We start from the raw sequence: 25,022 nt of genomic DNA, 5'->3' as shown, positions 1-25,022 counted from the left end.
GCAAAACTGAGGAGCGTTCATATCGAAATTGAGTAGCGAAGCTTCATTTGCTCTGAATCGTGACTGTATGAATATGTATCTGAGATTTTGTGGTCGTAATAAGAAACAGGTGAGAGAATGACAATGCAAAGATTTCATGGCCGCTGCAATTTGAAAAAGGGATACAGTCAGGTGCGCGGTGTTTGGTTGAAGTGGAGTGAAGGTGGGTGTTGCATTCATTGCCTCATTGCCTCACCGCCTCCCTGCCTTGCGTCACTGCCACGGCAAAAAAAAATATTGTTTGCTCTGCTAGAATGATCGACAAGTGGGCACCGGTAACTGTGTTAGAGGCCTCGCTGAGGGATTTCCTCACTGACAAGAGGCACGCCCCTGGCCTGACGGGGTCACTGGCAGGGTAACAGCGTTGGTCTCTGCTCTGCCAAGGACATGGGGCAGTCTCATTCTCCCAGGGGGCGAGGGGCAACCCTGACTTGATTCCAGAGGCAGGTGTGGCCCTCTTGTTTCCCTTTTATCTCCTTGGCACTGAGGTCCGATGGTTAAACGGTTTGGTATTTCAATTATCTTTAACAGTAACAGTGGAAGTCATTACTATTTTAAAAGGTGTTTTCAAGATTCTAGTGATAATTTAACAAAGATCGTCATTGAGAGAGCCACCCATGAGAATCTGACTAATCATCTCTGTAGCCTTTGGAAAAATAACCCTTATGAGAAAACTCAGGGTTTAAAAATACGTGGCTATAACATCGAGATAAAGTGGCCTCCTTTGTTTTTCCTTCCCTCCCATCCTTCCACCAAGTCTAAGGGAGGCTCAGCAAGGCACCTCCTCCTCTCCTCCGTGGCTCTAAATTAATAGTGTTATTCCCACACACACACTCCCGCCTCCCCTCTTTACAGGCTGGTTGCAATTTACAGGCTTTTTGTAACATTCCTTCCCTGCCTCCAGAATGTAAGCAGACCTGCTCAATGGCTCTAATTTGCGTGCCCTTGCTGAGGTCACGACGGTGAGCAGGGAACGGCGTGTGTCTGTGTGTGTGCCCTGTATGTTGGCTGTCCTGTCTTTGTCAGATGTACCGCGCTCCGGGACAAGAGAAAACAAGGAAATGAGAAGACGGAAAGACGAGAAGACAAGGAGAAGAGAAGACGAGGAGACGAGGAGATGGAGAGACGAGAAGACGAGAAGACGAGGAGACGAGAAGATGAGAAGACACAGGTGAAAGAAAAAAGAAAAAACTGTGGTGTAATGTATGAGATCTGGAAGGTGTGTATGTGTGGTGTGTGTAACGAGGACCACAGGAGTAGATGAGAAGCGGTTCATATGAGGGAATGAAGCATCGCTTCCTACATCGATCACACACACACACACACACACACCATGGGGATCTGATGCTTGAATAGTCCTCGTGATCAAGGCTCGTGAGAAGGTGTGTGTGTGTGAGTGTGTGTGGGTGGGTGGGTGGGTGCGTAGGTGCGTGAAGGGAGTGCAGGAGGGTGGGACAGAGAGAGAGAGGGAGAGAGAGAGGCACCACCACGTTCGGCTCCTTCCGCTGCGGCCCGATCGAGTAATTAGCCAGCAGGGGTTAATAACGACCGCTGAATAGGATGCGCCCTTCCTCACCCTGGGCCGGAATATTGGCTCCACCGCGCCCCTCGAGCTACGCCAGGCGGGGGAGGGCAGGAGGAGGGTGAGGGCGGCGCGGGAAGTGTCACCTCTTTGGAATTATTAGTAACTGTCTTGTTCTCGTATTTACTTGGATCTAATTGTTTATCTGTGTCTGTATTCGTATATTTGGATCAGCTTCTTTGTTTCTATTCGTCTGTTTGTTTGTTTTTTATCTCCTATTGATCTATCTGTGATTTTTATAATTGTATTTATCTGGTGTTTCGAGCTACATGTCTGTCTATTCGTCTGTTTGCAGTTCATATATCTGTATGCATCTCTGTATTTCAGTCTACCTGTTTATTCATCTACCTATCTATCTATCTATCTATTTATCTATCTATCTACATATGAAATCATCTTATCTTTCTTCTTTCGTCTCAAAACACACACACACACACACACACACACACACACACACACAAACACACACACCTGCAGCAGGGAGGGAAGGAGAGAGGGGGACAGGGAGGTGGCGCCGCTACCTGGGCCCATAAATCACCTTATTTTATTCGCTGCGTCAACTCGCCTCTCCTCGTTTATAATATACTTTTACTTCAAATGCAAAAAATATGTGATAACCACAGCGCGCCGACACACAACACACACACGGCGGCAATAATATGACCTGCTCCATTACATTCTTCCTTCCTCCACTGAAGACATTCTCGTGAAATCAAGTCACAGCAGCAAAATGCCTAAATATATGTCCAGGAGAGAGAGAGAGAGAGAGAGAGAGAGAGAGAGAGAGAGAGAGAGAGAGAGAGAGAGAGAGAGAGAGAGAGAGAGAGAGAGAGCGGGGGGGTGAGGAAAGGGAAAGAAACTAAGAGAAACTAATAACTAGAAGATCGAGTTCCTTTTTTTTAATAATATACAAATTTATGGATGGGAATGATAGATGGATATAGGTAAGCATGTTTGGGACAGGGACTACAACGTGTAGGCCTAATGGCTTCTTGCAGTTTCCTTCATTTTCTTATGTCCTTATGAAACCTACACATAACGCAGCCGTGGTGGGCGTCAGGAGGTCTCGTCACTATACATAAGCTGCTTCGCTAATTAACCACTGTAAGCTCGAAAGTCGCACAGCACACTGGTTCCACTAATAGCGTAATGCACAATAATGATAGGAGGGAATGGAGAGATGCTTTAAATCGTCACAATCAGGCGAGGAGCTGCAAGGGAAAGGAGTCTGATGTGTCGAGAATAGCATCTTATTTCAGTGTAGCATTTCACCACCAGATGAAAGAGACCTTAACCCATTCGTTGCTAGACACAGTGCTTCCTACAATGCTACAATGCTCACCTACAGCTTTTTTACGCACTTGATTCTCGTACTACCTTCTTTTAAATATTTATTTACCCTAGAAAGAACAAAATTTATTTTCTCCTTTTTTTTTTCAGTGTCTTTGCAAACATATCTTTTACAGTCCCCTGAAGGGTTAAGGACAACCAAAGCAGTGAAAATGTTGTAAGATATTCTATATACTACTCAACCACGGGAGGAGGAATAGAAGCGGGAAAACAAGAATGAGCGAGAGGTTGTTGCAAAGTGTACACTGCAGAAGGAAATAGAAGGGAAAAGAACAAAGAGAGAGAGAGAGAGAGAGAGAGAGAGAGAGAGAGAGAGAGAGAGAGAGAGGAGAGAGAGAGAGAGAGAGAGAGAGAGAAGGGGGAAGGGGGGGAAGGGTGGAGCATGGCAGGAGGAGTAGGAAGAGAGAGAGAGAGAGAGACGTGAGATAGGCCGGGAGGTGAAGATACACTTACAACAGATAGAGAACAGATGAAGGAAATAACGAGAAGAATTAACGAGGGAGAGAAGAGGAGGATGGACGAGGGTGGGAGGGGCGTGAGGCAGGGCGGGAAGAGATGGAAGTAATGCAGAGAGGAATGAGGAAGCTCAGGGAAGGGTGGTAATGGCCTCGAGAGATCAGCTACAATGGTTCCTTTCCCTGACCTGAGGGAGAGAGCGGCCCGCGGCACTCAGGCCGCATTCACACCAAACGAGTCGCGTCGCGTCAAGTCAAGAGCGTCATTTGATGCGATTCATTTTGACTCATCTCCGTTCACACCGACTGCGTCAGCCCGCGTCAAGTCAGCACTCAGTGACCTGGGTAATTTCATGGAGAATGGATGCATGTTCCCTGGCTGAAGTAGCTGCTTTGTTGTGGCTTCGTCGTCGCAGACGTAAGAAGAAACAACGAATATGGATCCATGAACTGAACATCAAGAGGCCAGATTTTGGAAACTTCTCTCATCTATTCCCAGACCTGGTGAACCATCCAGAAAAATTCTACAACTACTTTAGGATGACACATGAAAATTTTAAGAAGCTGGTGGAGTTGACTGGATCTTCCCATAAAGAAAATTAACACAAACTACAGGGGTGCAGTTGGAGTTGAAGAAAGAATGACCATTTTTTTAAGGTAAGAAGTATTTTATTGAACATTACAATAATCATTCCATTAGGCTTCTGTGTAGGGCAATAGTAAATAAATATAAACATAAAGACAGCTCATGTATTCCTGCTGGTAAGTGAATGGTACAACTCGAAAACATGAAATTCTAAGCTATTTCTCAGATGTTAGTATACTCTGAGTAACTATCACTTACATTGGATGTACATGGTGAGGGAGTATATGACTGATTCTGATCAGTCCAGTAGCCATTCTGGACAGTGGGGGCGGGTTTAAACATCTTTCTACGAAAGGTTTCGTATATTTCAATTTTGATGTCCATGTTGTCACTTGGCGACAGTAACTAGAAGAACAGTAGAGTGTGCCTTTGGAATGCTAGCTCAGAAATTTGGTGTACTTCATACATTGATGATGACTAGTGTTGAAGTATCTGAATCACTGGTGAAAAGTATTTGTGTACTTCATAATTTCATTCAACATGAAAACAATTTCAACTACTCTCCTCCAAGTGATGATGTTAGTGATACAACACAATACAACTTTCTAAACTCAAACCTGACAGCAACAAGCACGAGGCCTACAAGAGAAGCCATGGCAGTTCGTGATACCTTGAAAGAATACTTTGTTTCCCCAGCTGGAGCTCTTGAGTGGCAACACCGAATGATCTAGTAATGTAAAGTTCATAGCCTAGTGTATAGTTCATAGTGAATAAAACTGTAGTCTTATTACCTGTACTCTTCATTGCAGCAGCAACCTCCTTCCACAGGGCAGCTATGACATCCCGATCCCGGTGGTTGCGGTCACTAGGATCATATATGGGAGGGGCGTTCTCGAACTAAATTTATCAGGAATTCCACTTCCATCATGCTCCCGCAACGACGGACTCGCTGTGACTGATGTAGAAAATGGGTCCAGCCCTATCTGTGACTCGACGCGACGCGACGCGCCGTGACTTGACGCGACGCGACTCGCTTGGTGTGAACGGTTTTTTCAAATATACATACAAATTAATGTTAAACTCGGGTGGCGATTCATGACGCATGATGACTTGCCTTGACTTGACGCGACGCGACTCGCTTGGTGTGAACGCGGCCTCAGGCATTGCAGGTTACGTGGGCGTGAGGCAATCTAGGCATACCTGGAGCTAATCTCTTGACGGAGGCGCTGAAGGAGTTTCCTATATTGATGTTGATAAACTAAGCATTTTATTTCTACAAGGAGGCAGGTATATATGTAAATTATTGTTTTTGTATTACGAAACAGCTGTGTGAAAAGAATTAAGTCGAAAATTTGCGGATACCAGGAGCTAATCTCTTGACGGAGGCGCTGAAGGAGTTCCTTATGTTGTTGATAAATATGGTACCGCTAAATTAACCATTGTTTTCGAGAAGGCAGATTTAGATGTAAATTACTGTAAATTATTCTTTCTTTCTGTCCATCTTTCTCCCACAATGACATACTCTGTTCCACTCTGTTTCAATCTGTTCCACCCTGTCCCACTCCTGCTCCTCTCTGTCCTTCTCTGCTCCACTCCACTCTGTCCCTCATCAAAACAAGCCTCACACCCCCCAGTTCATCACCTAAATAACCCACATATTTCGGGCTTCCCTTAATGAGCGCCCGCCGCGTGCACTACCCCTTGTGGCAGAGAAGCGACGGCTGGCGACAGGACATCTGCACTGCACCTCCTGACGAAGAGACAGAAGGCATGATAGCACGAGTGAGAGGGAAGGAAGCGTGAGGACAGGCGAAGCAGCAGGGAATACTCTAACAACATGCCAGCTAAGGTACTTTTTCCTTTTAACAGCGGGTGCGTTGCAAAGGACTGGAAGGAGCGCTAATAAGATGAAGGATGCTTGTGAAGTGTGTAGTCAGTGCAAAGTGGTAGAGGACAGAGAGAGAGAGGGAGAGAGAGAGAGAGAGAGAGAGAGAGAGAGAGAGAGGAGAGAGAGAGAGAGAGAGGAGAGAGAGAGAGAGAGAGAGAGAGAGAGAGAGAGAGAGAGACAAAGGGACGACAGTGACAAAGACCAGTAGACACATCCACCCACCCACACCCACCCACCCACACACACACACACACACACACACACACACACACACAGACGGACTGAAAGACAGACAGACAGACACAGAGGAGGCTGCCACTTAGTCCGCAGCCGTATCCCTGCCCCCGCCTTTGTCACCCTCTCCACGATTGCTCTTAAAATTTAAACTCCTTATTGTTACACATTCTTCTCCCGAGGAGGTGTTGTGAATAGCCATTGTTTCCAGGCACAAGGGGATGCTTTTATCACATTCCACACCGGGGTAGCGCGTGGCCCGGGCTTCCTCCCGGCCCTTACTGATATGCATTTACTGTACATGGGTCTTAGCCCAGTGTCACGAAATAGTTTGAGCTCTCCTTCTTGTTAATCCATCGCTAGAATCATAAAAAGCTTACTTAAAAACTCTCATTACGGCTAATTGCAAAGGCCACAAGCATTGTTATGGTTCTCACTAGTCTTTCCCCTATCAATGATGCAGTATCCTTGTTAATCTGCCACTAGAATCATAAAAGCTGCCTTGAAAACTCCCGTTACGACTGATTTCAAAGGCTATAATCGTAATTGGGGTTCTCATGGGTCTCTTTTTATCAATTGAAAACAGCAATAACGCTGGTAATTTTTTAAGAAGCTATTACCGAATGGCCGAAGAACACTCACATGCTTCCTATCAATCTAATCTCCGACGGCGACTGCATCGGGAGCTCTGGAAGGCGGCATGAGCCTTTACAAAGGTGTCACTTGAAAAATCTGCCTGCGCCATTGCGGGAGGGAACCGATTAACTAAGACGCCACAAATTCAACCCTTTGACTACCATGGGCATTCTTCACTAACCTCTAAAAACTGTGTAAAAATAGTTTGCGTGAAGGAAGTTAATCTTAGCTTTTTTCAGACTACAAAAATATTTAAGAGAGCTTAGTACGTAAATAAGTTTCTAAAGATCTGTTCGCGAAAGGATAGTTTTACCACGACTGCCTTCCGACACTTCAGGCTAAGAACGTTAAAAAAGTGCACGGATGATGTGGTGCAGACGACGAAAGCTAAATATAGAAAGCAATACACACATACCCGCCCCCCCGAGTCAGGTGGATCAGGGTAGGCGTAAGGGTGTTGTGGGCGGGTCCCTCGGGTCACTTGGGCGGCGGTGGCATGAATACACGATACACTCGATGATTATTCATGTAGCGGGCACGGTAGATCACTGAGTCCCTGTATTCCCACACGTTTCGCCGCCTCATAGCGACTACTGGTAACTTCATAGCGATAGAAAAGATACTGTGGTTTTCAATGGTGTTTTTATGATTCTACTTATAGTTTAGCAAAAATTTCGTATGATTAATAGGAAAAACATCCATGAAGACCTAAACAATAATAATAATAACTACTACTGACTTACTACTACTACTACGTACTACTACTACTACTACTACTACTACTACTACTACTACTGTCATCACATAAGCCACCACTGTAAGAATCACTTCACGAGGGAAATCAAGACTCGAACAAAAGATCTGTATGAAATAGAAATGTTTCATAGAGGGGACTGCCACGTGTAGGCCTGATGGCTTCTTGCAGCTTCCCTTATTTTCTTATGCTCTTATGTTCTTATCTATCAGCTGAGGTCCCGGTGCTCCAGTCAAGGGCAAAGGTTATCTACGGAGTTCGCAGAGGAAAAAATAGTTCAGTGTATGGGAAAAAAAAAAATCATTTCTATTCACCAGTCTTATAATGATGTTCAGTGACTAGAAAAAAAGGCCGTTTCCCATCCTCCTCCTCCTCCTCCTCCTCCTCCTCCTCCTACTCGTCATGCTTCTCCCACTCATCCTTTTCCTTCACTCGCTACTCCTTCCTTTCTCCTTCTCCTCCCTCCTCTTCCTCCTCCTTGTCATGCTTTTCCTTCCTTTCTCTTCCTCCTCCTTCTCCTCCTCCTCCTCCTCCTCCTCCTCCTCCTCCTCCTCCTCCTCCTCCTCCTCCTCCTCTTTCTCCTTCTCCTCCCCCTCTTCCCCCTCTTCCTCTTTCTCCTCTTCCTTCTTCTCTTGTTATTCCACATCTCCCTCTTCTTGCTTCTCCTCCTTCTCTTCCTCTTCCTCCTTCTCCTCCTCCTCCTCCTCCTCCTCCTCCTCTTCCTCTTTCTTCTCTTCCTTCTCCTCTTGTAACTCCACCTCTCCCTCCTCCTCCTCTTCCTCCTCCTCTCCCTCCTCCTCCTCCTCGTTCTCTTCCTCTTCCTCCTCCTTCTTACTTCTTTTCTATAGCGGTAACACTAATGGGGCGGGACAAAAGGACAAAATACATGCACTATACATTATAAACCTCAAGAAAACCCCTAAAAGTCGCCTGGCCTCGCGTCCCATAAAGGAGAGTCACGTAGCGAACACTGGAGTTGGATGGAGATGGCAGTAGGAGTTTTTGTTATTATTTTTTACGTGAGTGTTAAGAAGTCTAGATAGGTGTGAAAAAATATGACGAGAAGTAGGGATTTTTTTTTTTATCAGTTAGTCTGGTGAAGAGCACAAAATATATAAGTAAATAGATAAATGAATAAATAAGTAAATAAATAAGTTAGTAAATAAATATATAAGAATGTGAGGGTAAGAGTTTAAAATCAGGTTACATTAGATTAGATTAGGTATTATCAAGCAGATTTCCCTCCTTCCACTCTGAACCAGTTTAGAAAAAGTCATCCTTATGAGAAAGTGCTTCAAGTGTTCCTGCTTATAAACACGTCAAACGCCTTCACGAGGTGAGAAGTTCAATCATTCGCATCTGAGTACTTCGAAACAAGACTCCAAGAGGCAACGGAACGGAAGGAAATGAGAAAATAAGCTCAAATAACCGAAACAGTGAGCTGAACGAAGATTACTGGGAGGGCGACAGGAGGTGAAGGACAGTTTGACGCTCTGGAGTTTCACATACCAGGCCGAGGCAAGGAAGAAGGAAGCAGGGGCAGGGACGCACTTGTAATTAATCTTATCGTCTCGTCCCTCCTTCGTTGGCGGCGGGGTCCCTTGGCTGGATTATACACTGAGAGATTGATGCGATGCGATGGGTACCTAGGTAGATAGATGGTGAGAGAGAGAGAGAGAGAGAGAGAGAGAGAGAGAGAGAGAGAGAGAGAGAGAGAGAGAGAGAGGAGAGAGAGAGAGAGAGAGAGAGAGAGAGAGAGAGAGGGCAGATAAACACACAGACCAAAGAAGAACAAAGAAAGAGATGAAGACAGACGAAATTACCCTAGAATCACACACACACACACACACACACACACACACACACACATTCATATATCTACGTACACACGAAACACACACACACACAAACACACACACAGACACAGACCGGTACAGACTCAGTGCGATTCCCACCATGGTGCGAGCCATCAATCAATATTATTTCCCTCCTAGATTAGTCTTACCGTTAGGATTAATGTTAAGTTTTTCCCCATCCCCTATGTACATTTTCAGTTTGTCAACTGCCTAAATAATAAACCGTTTATTATTATTTTTTATATACAAACAAACATACATACATACATTAAGATTCACCCACGCATGGAATTTCAGTGTTAAGCTAAATAAAACCATCGCGGAGGAGAACGGCCTGAAAAGTTCCATTTATATATATCACCGCGGGGGAAAACTCCCTTCGCCTCAAAGTGGTTTGCAGATACAGCACTCGGCACTTCGGGAGAGAAACGCGGGCTTTGTCAATGAGCTGCTGGTACTTATTGTTTGTGGAGGAGGAGGAGGAGGGAGGAGGAGGAGGAGGAGGAGGAGGAGGAGGAGGAGGTTAGATGTTGATGGTTACTGTGGTATTTCATATTATTTTTCTCTCTCTCTGTCTCTCCGTCTCTCTCTCTCTCTCTCTCTCTATCTCTCTCTCTCTCTCTCTCTCTCTCTCTCTCTCTCTCTCTCTCTATCTCTCTCTCTCTCTCTCTCTCTCTCTCTCTCTCTCTCTCTCTCTCTCTCTCTCTTCTCTGGAGTGGGACACGCGGCTTATTTTTGGGTTACTGATGTGTTTCCTTAACCCAAGTGACATTATGGCCAATTGTGGTGCGTGTGCATGGAAATATAACCGAAACACACACACACACACACACACACACACACACACAGATAGATAGACAGATAGATACAATGTTTGATTGCTTGATCGCATGAGTTGAGTGACCGACTCATTGACTGACAGACACTCACAAATAGATACAGATAGATAGATAGACAGATAGATAAGTAGGTAGGTAGGTAGGTAGGTGGGTAGGTAGGTAAATAAATACATAGCTATACAATGGAAAGAAAATTTGAGAGCAGAGAGAGAGAGAGAGAGAGAGAGAGAGAGATGAGAGAGAGTGAGAGAGAGAGAGAGAGAGAGAGAGAGACTCGCTCCGGTCTGTGTATGGAATCCGTGTTTATTCCTCGCATTACTAGGGCCACCATTCTGCAAGGGGAGGAAGACTTTGGGCAGTCAGCCAGCCAGATATAAACATTCTAATGCGGGACTTGCATGACCGCCCCTAATACTTGTCACTCTATTTTTCAGATGTTTGTAAATTACGGACGTATTATCTAAATATACAAAACTCTCCGGAGGGAAGAAGATTTCCTCAAGACCCCCCCTAGGGATATGACGCAGGGCAAGGGGGAAGTAAGGGTTATATGGGATACGTGGGGTGGCAGGGATTGACGTCATGTGGCCCAGGATGCACTGCGGTGTTACTCTTACTTGATGGGGAAAGCGAAGCGGGACAGGCAGACGAATGGTGAGCTTAATGATGTATACAGTGACGGTCAGAAGTAGTGATTTATTGAATGAAGTCATGGTCAGAAGTAATAAAAGCAGACAGATGAGGAACATATTTTTGTAAACCGGTGTACAGTCACGGTCAGAAGTAGTGGTAAAGGCAGACAGACATGTGGTGAGTTTATCAATGTGCGCTCACGGCCGGAAGTAGTGATTTATTGATGTACAGTCACGGTTGGAAATAAAATGTTTTTGCAGTTACCTTCCATATGATTTGCTGACAGTCTATCAGATTTCAAGTTTCGTAGTGGAGCCCTCAGCAGAGAGAGAGAGAGAGAGGTCCCTTTTCCTAGATGGACAATCAGGATTACTGCACATAACGTAACGCTAAAGAATTACAGCTGGAAACAATAGCCAACGCAGCACTGCAGTCAAGCCTATTGTTCCTTGAAATCGAGTATCTATGTGCCAATATCACATTCTTCATCTCTGTTACCATTGCATTATTTCATTGCCTCCTTGTCTGTATACATTCTTAGCCACCGCATCCTACGCAGCTTAGCCAGAGTGAAGGGGTATCTCAGGCTATAAGGATCCTATTTTGATACGTTCTCTCTCATAAGAGCTATTTTCAAGGGGAACATAATTAGTCGACATCTGACCAACAGTAATGATTTTACAGTGGGGCGATGGGACCAACAGTGTGAATGGTGTATGTTATGAGTGTGTGGTGTCTTGTCTGGGCCACCCCGTGTGGGATTGCCAGCCTGGTATATAGACAGATAGAAAACTGAATAGTGCTGAATGAGTTACACAAGCAAACACATAAAGCGTAAAAACTTGCGCAGGGACACGAACAGTCTCTGAGTCGTTAAATGTTTCATAATGGTGTAGTTATGTTGCACCATACGTGAGATTTGGCTTGTCAGATAAATACATGGAGTGTGACGCCTCGCTGTGACACTATTCTGGGCCGCATCGGAACAAGCAGCGGGGCAGAGGAGAGGCGGGGCGGGGCGGTGGGACGGGGCGGAGAGGTTCCATGATACTCTAACCAGACCCCCGTGAAGCAGAGCAGTAATTATGTGACCCGGTGACAGCCCGCCCCCACCGCTCGTTTGTTTATCTCCCTAACACACACACACACGCACACACAAGAGTAATGTGCGTGTATTGCCTCATAACAAAACCGCATTACAAAATTATACAAGCGTTGGCAGGGGACTCCCTTGCGTGTATTGCCTCATAACAAAACCACATTACAAAGTTATACAAGTGTGGCAGCAGAGTCCCTTCAGTGCAATATCAAGCGAGCGGTGGCCGGAGCTGGCGGAGTGGTCAGCGGCCCGTCAGTGTGTGACCAGCGGTGTCGCGTTTTTGTAACATTTTGTAACTCCAAACACTCACTTCTTTCACTATCCTGGATGGCAGGGGATGTAATGATGAGGGAAGAGAGTGCATGAAGTCAAAAAAACCTTGCATAGAATATTTTGTCAGTGTGAAATTGTGGGAAGATTGTTATTTGGCTTTGAAAACAATGAAGCTGAGGAAACAAGAGATCTAATATACAGACTTTAGCGAAAGGGAAAGAATCTGGAAAAGGAGATACATAACTATAAGGAAATCTCTAAAGAGCAGACACACACTAAATGCTACACATACCGCTAATGCAATTTTCAAGCCACCAACACCCAGAACTCTTTCATAGTAATTAGAATGCATTCCCGCACATTCCAAGACGAAATTACTTTGCGATAGCAACAAACAGCGGAAATAAATGAGCTTGCGTATGCCACCTCGATTAAATGCATTTTCAGCTTGCATAATGAGCCCAGCGCGAATATTTGAACAACACGGCTGTGCAATATTCGCTAATGGAGTTATCACGTAATTATTAAAGGAAAACAATTGCTTTCCGTGACACTTCCTCGGCAATTGATATTAGTGATTATCAAACAAGCCAAACAAGCAGATGATACCTTATCTGTTACGATAAGAGAACCAGTGATACAAACATTCGCCATACTTTTCCTTGAAGCTTCGTCTAATTAATCTAATCTCATAACTCTTAATTAATGAAAGTTCGGGTTACTTTTTTGGAGTCCTTACTTGTATCTTGAGCTCCACCGCAGACACAAAGACGCACCATGGATCATATTCTGAAACGTCTCTGCGTCTTATCTCGACTCGACCAATGACTGCGTTGATATTTGACGTCAAACTAACCTAAACAGTATTAGATCTTCTAAAGCCAAACTAACAAAACCAAGCTAACCTAAATAGTACTAGATCTCTTAAATTCAATCTAACCTAAACAGTATTAGTGGAAGGCATTCGGGTTCCGAAGTGTGTTTCATGGTGCCGGTGACAGGTTAACAAGGATTCTACACCATCACTGGAAAAAAAAAAAAAAAAAGGAAAAGAAAATGAAAACCCGACTTCTCATCTCTGTAGCCTTTGAAAATAGTCTTGATGAGAACCTAAAGCGTTTCAGAGTACGGGTTACATGAAAACGACACAGATAAGAATGACAACAAAAGTGTTGGCAGTGTCTCGTCACACGCTTGGATTGTGAATGTGAGCAGCTTCAAATTACTACCGGTCGTTACACAACAACACAGAAATCAGTGTGTGCTTATTTATGCATCACTCTGTCGTTATACTGTATTACAACTACACTAATCACCTGTATCTCTTAAACCCACTCTTACACGACACACAATAAAGAGTGTATTTCCATCTCTTAACAGCCAAACTAAATACATGTCGCCCTTTGAGCCTGCCAATAACAAGACAACTTAGAATGCCAATCCGAAGCTTAACATTGTGATCTGTGGCTGCCAGTAACAACACAAGCAGCCTGCACGCCCCGCTGCCTCAGTACACTCAGTTACCTCAGTCCCTCACCACTAGATAACCAATAAGTGCGTTGATATTTGAAGCCAGACTAACCTAAACAGTATTAGATCTTCTAAAGCCAAACTAACATAAACCAAACTACCTAAATAGGTGATTATACAGCTGTGTATGAGAGAGAGAGAGAGAGAGAGAGAGAGAGAGAGAGAGAGAGAGAGAGAGAGAGAGAGAGAGAGAGAGAGAGAGAGAGAGAGAGAGAGAGAGAGACTTCGAAACATGTAGATTAGCGGGACAGTTTCCAATATTTCATACAAGAAAATAAAAAAAAGGGGGGAGAAAAGTAAAAACATGATGTAGGGAAGGAATGGGAGAAAGGATGGAAGAAAGGAAAGAACGAAGGAACGAAGGAACGAAGGAAAGAAGGAAGGAGGAAAGTAAGGTATGAGGTAGGGAAGGAGGGAAGGATGGAATGAAGAGAGCTGGTTGGTTCATCACGTAGTAAAAAGTTCTTCAGGTTCTCGTCTCTATTAAGGCAGCTGATGATTAAAGGAGAGAAAGATAAATCGATGCAAACTGCTCCCTGATTTCCCAAACGGCTGAATACTCACTTTTTTTTTTCTAGTCTCCCTCTTACAGCTGAAAAAAGGGGAAGAAACTAAGTTAATCTTTGTAACTACTCTGCAGCGAATATGAAAGGTATGTAATCTCTCTCTCTCTCTCTCTCTCCTCTCTCTCTCTACTCTCTCTCCTCTCTCTCTCTCTCTCTCCAAAATAGTTTCTTTTGCTCTCTAAGGGCCACTGCTGAGTTCCTTCAATTTAGCCAAAGAGCAACAAAATCCAGAGAGCTATTTAAGATCGTCAAAGGAGATTACAGAACTGCCGAGAGAGAGAGAGAGAGAGAGAGAGAGAGAGAGAGAGAGAGAGAGAGAGAGAGAGAGAGAGAGAGAGAGAGAGAGAGAGAGAGAGAGAGGAAGAAGAAGAAGAAGAAGAAGAAGAAGAAGAAGAAGAAGAAGAAGAAGAAGAAGAAGAAGAAGAGGAAGAAGAGGAAGAAGAAGACAGCCCGGGCAGTGTTTCGGAGCGGTGTTGTCACCACCACGAAGGTTCGACAGATGGCTCAGGAAATGTTTCAAATTGAGAAGTGCCAACTTTTTTAATCTGGTGTTCGCGACAGTTGGACCTATCAGAGAGAGAGAGAGAGAGAGAGAGAGAGAGAGAGAGAGAGAGAGAGAGAGAGAGAGAGAGAGAGAGAGAGGGATTAATGTTACTTTCGTGAGGTAAAACTCTTCTGAGCAGTTAGTTTTACATTCCAGCAGAGAGTTTCCTTCTTCTTCTTCTTCTTTTTTTCATGTATCTTTATATAAGTTAATATTTTCTTACTTTTCCTTTTGTTATTTGAATTATTTCCCTCCTTTCCTTTTTCTCTTATTTTTTTTTCTACATTTTCATTTTTCATTCTACTTTTCCTTCCCAACATAGGTTATAGTGAAGACCTTGTATCATTTATTTACTAAGGATGAAGAACAATCATAGACGCGCCCTTTCATACGAAAAAACCCAAGCTGTACAGTTGTTCTGGTGTGTGAATGTGAAAGGTCATTACTGCGTGACCCTTAACGACGTCTAGATGACCCGCCGAGACTCCTCGTAGTAGCAGGACAGTTTGATTCACTCGTAGTTCAGGAGGTTCGCCTTTGTAACGCCACTCGCTCGTTTTCTTTCCTTCGTCCAAATAACCCGTCTTTCAATTTCTATTCTCCTATCTTCTTGAATTTATGTCCTTTTATATGTTCTGTATTTTCATTATCAAGTGTCTGCCTGTTGTGTCCCCCTCTTTCTTTTCGTATGAGGAGCCACAGTCATTACAGGCCGTGATTTGCTCCTGACGCTGCGCACTTCTACTTTAAACGTCTCAGCACGCTGGAATGACGACACCAAAACATGCAAATGCTGCCTCGCCTCGCCTTGCTTCTTGACTCTCGCCGAGCTCCCTTAACAGTCCCTCTGGCACTTTTGTCTCCTCGCACACAGGAGGCGGCAATTCGCTGGCCTTTTCCCTTCCTTTATTGGCCTGGGTGTATCTGTGTAAATCTTGAAAACGGAGTGATGTAGATGCGAGGGTCACCAGGTGTGTCTCGCCTGGGAGGGTCCCCAGCACCCTGCCTCCATCGCTCTTCACCCTCTCTTGCTGCGGCCCAAAGCTGCTTCACTCGAGCACCCTGACAGCCCCTCGCACCGCCCCTCGCCTTTTCTAACAACTGCACTGCTACGGAATTTCAAAGCTACGTGATTTCTTTTCTGGAAACACGCGACGCTGCACCTTCTGTGTGAAGTGTCCTGTGTGTGCGTCGCTTGTTACTCTCCGCCACCACCACCACGACTTTATATCACTCCTGGCCAAATAGAGCAGTCTGCATTTCATTCCTCAACCCCTTTTATTCCTCGATTTGATAGACGGAATCTGAGAATACCTTATTTCTTTTCATCTCATTTTGATTTCGCTCTCTCCTCCTTGTATTCAGTTCTTGGATGCATGGAAAACTACATGTACGCGGTTCCTTTGCCTCGGAAGTCTGATTGTACGCACACACATTCTCCCTCCCTTCGCTGAGTCGCTTCCATGTAAGATCCAATACCGCCTGTTATCCTGTTAGCGCGGCAGCGTTCTTAAGGGGCTCGAGCTGGATTTTTCCCTAGTGTTTGTGTGTGTGTGTGTGTGTGTGTGTGTGTGTGTGTGTGTGTGTGTGTGTGTGTGTGTGTGTGTTTCAAAGAACTTGACGTTACTGAAAGATATTTTGGCAGAGAAGTAAGTAAAAAGATTCTCCCGGAAGTTACAAGCAACAACAACAACAACAAACAACAACAACAACAACAACAACAACAACAACATACAACAACCATAAACAACATAAACAACAACAACAACAACAACAACAACAACAACAACAGAGAGAGGGAGAGTGAGAGAGAGAGAGGAGGAGAGAGTGAGAGAGAGAGAGAGAGAGAGAGAGAGAGAGAGAGAGAGGAGAGAGAGAGAGAGAGAGAGAACAGCGCGCACTTCACCCAAGCATGAAAGAAAGCAAGACAATGTGGCGCATCGATAATTTCGCAGACACTCCCCCGTATCACTCTCGTCCTGCACCTTTACCCTTACCGCAGAGGAGTACACGGGAGCCCGCCGAGCCCTCCCCTCCCGCCCTGGGCCCGCCAACATACAGGAGCACACGGCAAGGCGACACAAAGGCCGGGAAGAGCCACCGCACTCAAAGAAGGAAAGATAGAAGAGTCGATACTACAGGAATGCAATCAGGAAGGCGCAACAAAGCTCCCGATAACACAGGAAAGCTTGCAAATATAGCTGCGTACATTGCCATACATCGCTGTACTATAAAAATTAACATGAGGGAGGAACAAACATTAACAGACCTGTATGATATGGTTTGATTTACTGTTTCAATTAAGCATGAACTATTGATATGGAAGGCGCGATAGTAAAATTCTATTAACTATTATACTTTGGGTTACTCCCGTTAGGTGTGGTCACAGCGAATTATTCGTCTCCATCTTACTCTGTCTGTTGCGTCTTCAGTTATATTCATCATCCGCTTGTCTTCCTTCAGTGCATCCAATAAATTTCTCTTTGGTCTTCCCTCAGCTTAGTTGGTTTATAACCAGCACCCTCCTCCCCAGGTCTCTCCTCTCGCACACCAGCCACTCTCAATCTCGTCAATCTACTCTTGCCCTAATTGACGCACGGGCACGGGTTCTATGAACATTATACATGGAGGTATTTTAAGCGTGTTTTCTTACATAACAATAACGACAGAGTAACTTTTAATTGATATTTCATAATAAGCTTCCTCTTCAAATAGAATTATCTGCCGATAACTTTTCATAGAGCGGGAATATTTGAAGTTCCCTTGATTATCTCGTGGATTATCAACCATTCTGCGCTGAGTGGTGTTGCTTTTGTCCGCAAATTAGGTCTCATTGCTGTGAAAACGTGAAGCAGATAAACCCAGCTCTCCTAGTAATATAGATTATTCCATGTAACCTCGCATAATCCCGTGTTATCCACCTTAATGTATCGTGATGTTTTGGTCTTGCCTCTGCCCTGATCCGCCTCGCCTCAGTATGTCACTGTACAGATGGGAACAGCTGGTGTAAGCCTCCCCTTGCAAAACAATTCATATTTCAAAGATCAAAACGTTAACAGCATAATATAGCTGATTTGTACACATGAAGGACTATATAATAGCAAAGGTGTTACCCTCAGACTATTACCTCCATGACCCCTTGAACACACAACACAACCCCAGCGGCCCATTAATGTGGCGTGACAAAACTCCTATACATAAAGGGATAACAGATACATCACCCTAGACCAATATTTCCACAACTACTTAAAGCCACCAAACAACTCTTGCGGTCCACTCATGCAGCATAAACAAAACCCTTATAGCATTATATAATATATTACAGAATGCTACACATTAGGAGACAACAAATACATCACCATTGCACCAATATCCCCACGATTTCTCAATACCACCGGCAACGCAGCCGTCCACTGAAGCGACCATAGCAGAAGCCTTGCACTCCATTCCACCCACAATTTTGGCAGAGGTACTATCTGCTCCGCCACGCTGGCTGAGTATTCCCGCCTTGATGTGAGGAAAGGAACAGGTAAAAATGGCCGCATGCTGGAAATGTGGAAATGTTGATGAGGTGGCGGGCCTTCACAGGGTCCTGATAACACTGGTGTCAAAGGAAGGGCAAAATTGCACCCCACGTGACCACGCCTGTTTTGACACGCCGCGCTGGGAGGACTCAGGGACGAGCCGCTGTGACGTTATGGAGCCTGGCCCCCTTCATTGCCGGCATCTGTGATTGTGTCTCCATCACACATACACACACATACACAGGCGGCAGAATAACATTGGTTCATCAGTTGAAGGGAGGAAGGAGCGCCGCGGGACATGCCACTCGAGCACTCCTCTGATATTAATGTTATTATGGAACGAGAGAGAGAGAGAGAGAGAGAGAGAGAGAGAGAGAGAGAGAGAGAGAGAGAGAGAGAGAGAGAGAGAGAGAGAGAGAGGGATGGGGATGAGGATAAGGTAAGTTAACTATTGTTTTTAAACGCCAAATGTTAATCTGTTAGCAAATTTTTTTCCTAAAATGTTCTCTCTCTCTCTCTCTCTCTCTCTCTCTCTCTCTCTCTCTCTCTCTCTCTCTCTCTCTCTCTCTCTCTCTCTCTCTCTCCACACACACACACACACACACACACAGGGACGGTGAACGTATAATATAAGAAAGGGAATATACCAACTCTCTCTCTCTCTCTCTCTCTCTCTCTCTCTCTCTCTCTCTCTCTCTCTCTCTCTCTCTCTCTCTCTCACTCTCTCTCTCCAGCTTCTTTCATCCCATTAAGTACTCGCTCGACGGGAAAGACGTGGATTATAATAGCTAATGAAAGATCCCCTGAGCCGCCTCCAGCGTGTCTTGCTGCTCAGGCTAAGGAGAGACACAGTGGCCGCTGGACCTCGGAGTATTCAGACAGCCAAGAGGGTTAGTATTATTCATGTTAGGGTATGTCTCTTGTCTGTCTGTCTGCCTATCTGTCTCTTTTTTGTCTGTCTGTCTGTCTGTCTCTGTATTTACGTCTCATCTCCTTGACTCTCTCTCTCTCTCTCTCTCTCTCTCTCTCTCTGAAATCGTGCCTCCTTTTGTCAAACTCATAGATTCTTTCATTCAGCATGTTTATGTATCAAATCATCTGTTTATCTGTCTATCTATCTACCAATCTGTCTATTTATCTATCTATTTATCAATCTGTCTATCCATCTATCTATATACCTATCTATCTATCTATCTTTCTATCCATCTATTTATCTATCTATTTTATCTACCTATCTACCTGGCTACCCATCCATCTGTTCCCCCCCCCCCGACCCACCTGCCTGCCTGCCTCAAGTAATAACTAGTAGTAGTGTGCCAAGCAGTAACAAGGAGACTCCACTCCCCGCTGGGGCTCGCATCAACCCGGAGATAAAAGTAATAAACAGTAGTGTGTAATTTCTTAAAAAGCTTCAGCGTAACAGGTGGGAGTGGAAAGACAATTAAGGAAGAAGGATAGATCTCATGGTGGCCATCTACATGTGTGTGTGTGTGTGTGTGTGTGTGTGTGTGTGTGTGTGTGTGAGTGTGTGTGTGTCCGTTTGTTTGTCTTGTGGTGAAATGTTTAACTCGTTAGTGACATAAAATTGACATTGATGCAAATAGAAAAAATAATAATGCTGAGAGAGAGAGAGAGAGAGAGAGAGAGAGAGAGAGAGAGAGAGAGAGAGAGAGAGAGAGAGAGAGAGGGAGAGAGAGAGAGAGAGAGAGAGTGTTATTTGCTGCACAATGTTTAATATATCTGCTGGTGTTTTTTTTCTTTTTTCTTCTTCTCAGTGTTCTTCCATGAAAACATGAGATAATAAGGGAAGCTGCAAGAAGCCATCAGGCCTACACATGGCAGCCCCTGTATGAAATACACCTACCTATCTCTACCTATCATCCCGATCCATAGATTTGTCTAATCTTCTTTTAAAGCTCCCTATTGACTCAACACTACAAACCTGATTATTGAGGTTGTTCCATTCATATACCACTCTATTTCAGAACTAATTCCTTCCTATCTCTTTCTTGAACCTAAATTTTTCAAGTCTGAAACCGTTATTTCTTGTTATATCCTGATTATTGATCATAAGAATTTTGTTTACGTCCCCCTTGTTATAATCCCTAAACCACTTAAAGACTAGTAGTTTGTTTTTGTTCCGTTCTTCATTGTTTTCCTATGTGTCCCTTTGAAATCTATATAGACGCTCCCACAACATGCAGGTGAAAAAAAAAAAAAAAAAACTGTGCCGGAAATTCCATATCGTGTGTCCCCTTGATGACGCCGTGCGAGCCTCAGCCGTGCGTGACGCAATTGTCTGTCCCAAAAACACGAGCTCGAAACAAACCAAGAAAAAAAAAAGGAAGGGATGAAAATAAAGTACTGCATCTAGGCGCTCTTATATTTCTTTTATTTTTCTTCGTAGTTCGTGAATTGTATTCTAAAATGTTTCCATGTCTTCTTATTTCCACTGGTTGTGACAGCTCTAGTGGAAGTTGTTGGGATTTTTATGATTTTGCTGATAATTTAACAAATATTCAGCATCATCAGTGGAAAAAAAGATCCATGAGGACCAGGCTAATTATCTTTGTGACCTCTGAAAATACGGCACCCTCTCTCTCTCTCTCTCTCTCTCTCTCTCTCTCCTGCCCTCCCACCCTCCAACCTATCCTTCCTCCCTGCCTTCCCTCCCTCCCTCCCAACGCCCACACTCGTCCCTTTGTCCGCGGCTGGTTTCCCCTATTGACAAATTTCCCAAGAGCTGAGTGGTTCTTTCGTATTTCCACATCCTCCAATCAAGAGTTAACGTGGCTTCCTGGTCAGCCAATGAGAATAGCAGTCCGCCTTGCCAGGATATTAGTGAGGCTTCCTTTTTAATCAATAAAGAAAGTAGCATCTCTTAAAAAAAAAAAAAAAAAAAAAAAAAAAAATATATATATATATATATATATATATATATATATATATATATATATATATATATATATATATATATATATATATATATATATATATATGGTACGTGCTCTCTACTTTTTCACTCCCTCTTTTTCTACTCGGGAAAGTAAGTAAGAAGATCAAGTTAGGTAGCTCAGGAAGCCTCGGGGGTAAGCTTGTTATGCAGCTGTTCCTTATTGTTTGAAATTAAATGTCCTTCCCCCGACTATTTGAATGTAGCCTATAGGGAGAAATACTTAGTTACGGAAGGTAGGGCCTGGCACCTCAGTGGGGTTGTTGTCTTTCTTTTGTCTCCCTTTGCCAGAGCCCCTCTTACATCCAAAAGGGTATAAAGTGAGTTACATAGCGCGCTATTAGTAAAAGTGACAGAATAACGGGTGATTGTAACAGAAAACTAAGTGAGGATAAAGATTAAGATGACTCATGAATATGCACCATTCATAAATTTGCATGTTTCTCTACATAGATTAATCCGAAAAGCAAGAGATGAAAAATGGAGTCTAACTTTCTTTTTTCAAAGTATTGGATTATGCATCAATTAAAGTGTGTCACGACCTACACTGGTTTTATTCAATCTCTCTCTCTCTCTCTCTCTCTCTCTCTCTCTCTCTCTCTCTCTCTCTCTCTCTCTCTCTCTTAGCGACATATGACATCACTGTTGCATCACATTAAGCCAGTCGGAAAGTCAGTCTTTGTTAGGCCAAGTCGAAGGAATGGCAGAGAACGATCACTAGTTGAAGTCACCAGTCACTCAAAGAAAAGAAGTAAAATCGGTGATCTTTCTCTATCCATCATTGCCTCCGTCTTCCTCCTGCCTTTTGCCCGACGACTGGGTGGCAGCATTCAAGAATAGCACGCTGGAGTACCGCGGTGAAGCTCGCCATGCTCAGTGATACATGACAAGACAAGACCAAAGGCAAGAGGTTTTTGATAAAGACGAGGCTGCAACGAAGACAGCGAGACTGATGACCGTGTGTGTGTGTGTGTGTGTGTGTGTGTGTGAAGGCTAACTTAAATCAGTGTGCTCTCTGTGAAGGGGAGGACTGTGTGTATGTATGTGCGTATGTCAAGACTACTTATAACTGACGTGCTGTCTCTAAAGGGAAGTAGTGTCGCTACTATGTTGGTGAAACCTCCACTCACCGCCTGGCAGCTTACCTCTACACAGTCATCAGTCCTCAGGTGTAATAATACTTTAAGTCCCCCCATTCCAGTTACCCATAAATCCACAAACCCACCAGTCCTTCAGTCCACCAACCTACCAATACCCAGTCTAACACAAAAGTTCACTAATCCAGCCCAGCCCCAGTGATCCACCATCCCACAGACACATCAGCTCACTGCCCACCAAGACACCACGCCGCCAGCAAACCACAACCCTGCCCACTAGACTCTCAAGCTAAGCCACACCCCAGTCCGTCATCCCTGCCAGTCTCGTCTACCATCCACTGAGCCGCCAGCACAGATCATCCCCGCCCGCTAGACCCACGAGCTACGCCACACCCCTGGCCGTTATCCCTGCCCTGTCAGAGCCTCGAGGATCTGACGCAGTAGGACGTCAGGGAAGCAGCTTGTCATCTTTGTGCCTTGAATACATTGTATAAAAATGTTGCTAAACGCTCGACATGCCTTGCCATTAGTTGGCACCCAGCAGCCGCGGGCCACGAGGGGCGGCCTTTGTTAGCTTCGTTATTATGATTCTGTGCTAGAGGTCCTGGCTGCGTTAGTGGCAGTAGTAGTACTGGTAGTGGTGGTGGTGGTGGTGGTGGTGATAGTAGTAGTGAAGGTAGCGGTAATGATGGTGGTGACGGTGGTAATTGAGATACACGTAGTGGCAGTGGCATTAATAAAACTAGTAGTAGTAGTAGTAGTAGTAGTAGTGGTGGTGGTGATGGTGGTAGTAGTAGTAGTAGTAGTAGTAGTAGTAGTAGTAGTAGTAGTAGTAGTAGTAGTAGTAATAGTACTAGTAGTAGTAGCAGTAGTGGTGGTGGTGGTAGTAGTAGTTGTAGTAGTAGTAATAGTAGTAGTAGTAGTAGTAGTAGTAGTAGTAGTAATAGTAGTAGTAGTAGTTCTTGTTGTTGTTGTTATTGTTTTAGCGGCAGCAGCAGCAAAAGCAGTACGGTGGTGGTTGTAGTAGTAGTAGCAGCAGTAGTAGCAGTAGTAACAGTAACAGTAGTAGGAGTGATAGTGACATCTGACGCACGAGAAGGGAGTACTGACAGGGACACCTCTGTACCTCCTCTATTTTCTTCCCAGTAAGATGACGCGACCACTGAGACGGGACCCGTGCCTGACCGGGGCACCGTACGCAGCGGTGGAATGACCTGCGTAAGGCGCGTGTGGGTGGTGGGGAGTGGGCGGGGCTGCATGTGTTTGGGGGAGACTGCTAAGGGGGGGTGCTACGTGGATGAGCGGGTGGGTGGGTAGACAGTGTGTGTGTGTGTGTGTGTGTGTGTAGGAGATCGGGTTGGAGTTTAATGGGTGGTTGGGTGGTTAGGTCGGTTGAGTGAGTCGATGGATGCTCTGTGTGTGTGTGTGTGTGTGTGTGTGTGTTCTTGAAGCTGTACCTGTATCACTAAAACTCTCACGACTACCAGTGACATCGCATTTCTTTCGATTATAATAAAACTTAAACAATAATAATAATAATAATAATAATAATAATAATAATAATAATAATAATAAAACAGGAAAATTTTTCCTTCTTGCCTTATATCCTATTAATCAGTAATTAATATGTACAAACACAAGCCTTAGTTTGTACTCACAAGGACAAAACCACTGCTGCCGTTGGGGTATTGTTGTGTTCGGCGAGGGTGTGAGGGAGGCGCGGTTGGTGTTTGCGAGGGGCGGTGTGGCGCGCGTCAGAGGCTCGGTCCCCTGGTGCCCGTCTCAACCCGAGAGCTCCAACTGTCCCGCCTGAAGCTGGAAGCTGCCGCCAGTGTGGACTGAACGAACGAACGAACGAATTGGGGATAGGAAAGTTGGTTGAAAGAAGAATTTGAGAGAGAGAAGTGTGTTAAAGTTGGAAGTGGAAGTACAGTTTGAGATGATAGATGACGGGCAGTCCGTCTTGCTACTTAGTTAATTTTCTTGCTCAGTGTGGACTGAGGCTCGTATTATTTCTCTTATATAGTCACCTGTTGCTAAGGTTGCCACATCTCGCTTCATTCTCCACTCTGGGAAGAGTTTGCGAGTCACTCCCCTCTTGGAGGGTGTGCGAATAGTATGGTAATTGAGGCGTTCACGCACCGGCAGGATGGTGATGAAAGGCCTCTCTTGCCCTGTGTCGAGCACCTGGTGGTGAGACGCATCACTCACCACCCCCGACTAGCCACGTGAGAGGTTCCACTCTCTTGCACGGTCCACATGAACGTTTGTGAGTGAAAGATTTTGTTGGCTTAATTTGTTATCATAATAGAATATTGCCACAATCGTTGCCACATTACATTACATTAATATATACATTATGAATTGTGCCATCTATACAGTGGTTAAGAAATTAAGGGGCTGCAATTAAAGTGCAAATTTATAGAACACGACAAAAGATGTGCTGAATACAGGACCCTCAGGCTGACTACCTCACTGGAAGGAAGAGAAAGGTATACGCAAACACGAGGGATAGAGTGAATCTGTAATGATGGAGTGCACAGGGAGCCCTGCGTCCTGGCATAAGGGACGGGCACTATTAGAG

At 44.6% G+C, this 25,022-nt stretch overlaps 1 protein-coding gene across 5 annotated transcripts in view; it reads right to left on the bottom strand.

Moving 5' to 3' along the window:
• Nucleotides 1-25,022, bottom strand: part of LOC135098167 (uncharacterized) — a 56,371-nt gene that overhangs the window by 15,290 nt on the left and 16,059 nt on the right. The window lies entirely within an intron of this gene.

Source organism: Scylla paramamosain, unplaced genomic scaffold (genome assembly GCF_035594125.1).
Source record: "Scylla paramamosain isolate STU-SP2022 unplaced genomic scaffold, ASM3559412v1 Contig48, whole genome shotgun sequence".
NCBI classification, from domain to species: Eukaryota; Metazoa; Arthropoda; class Malacostraca; order Decapoda; family Portunidae; genus Scylla; species Scylla paramamosain.
This window is presented reverse-complemented; position numbering and strand designations above follow the sequence as displayed.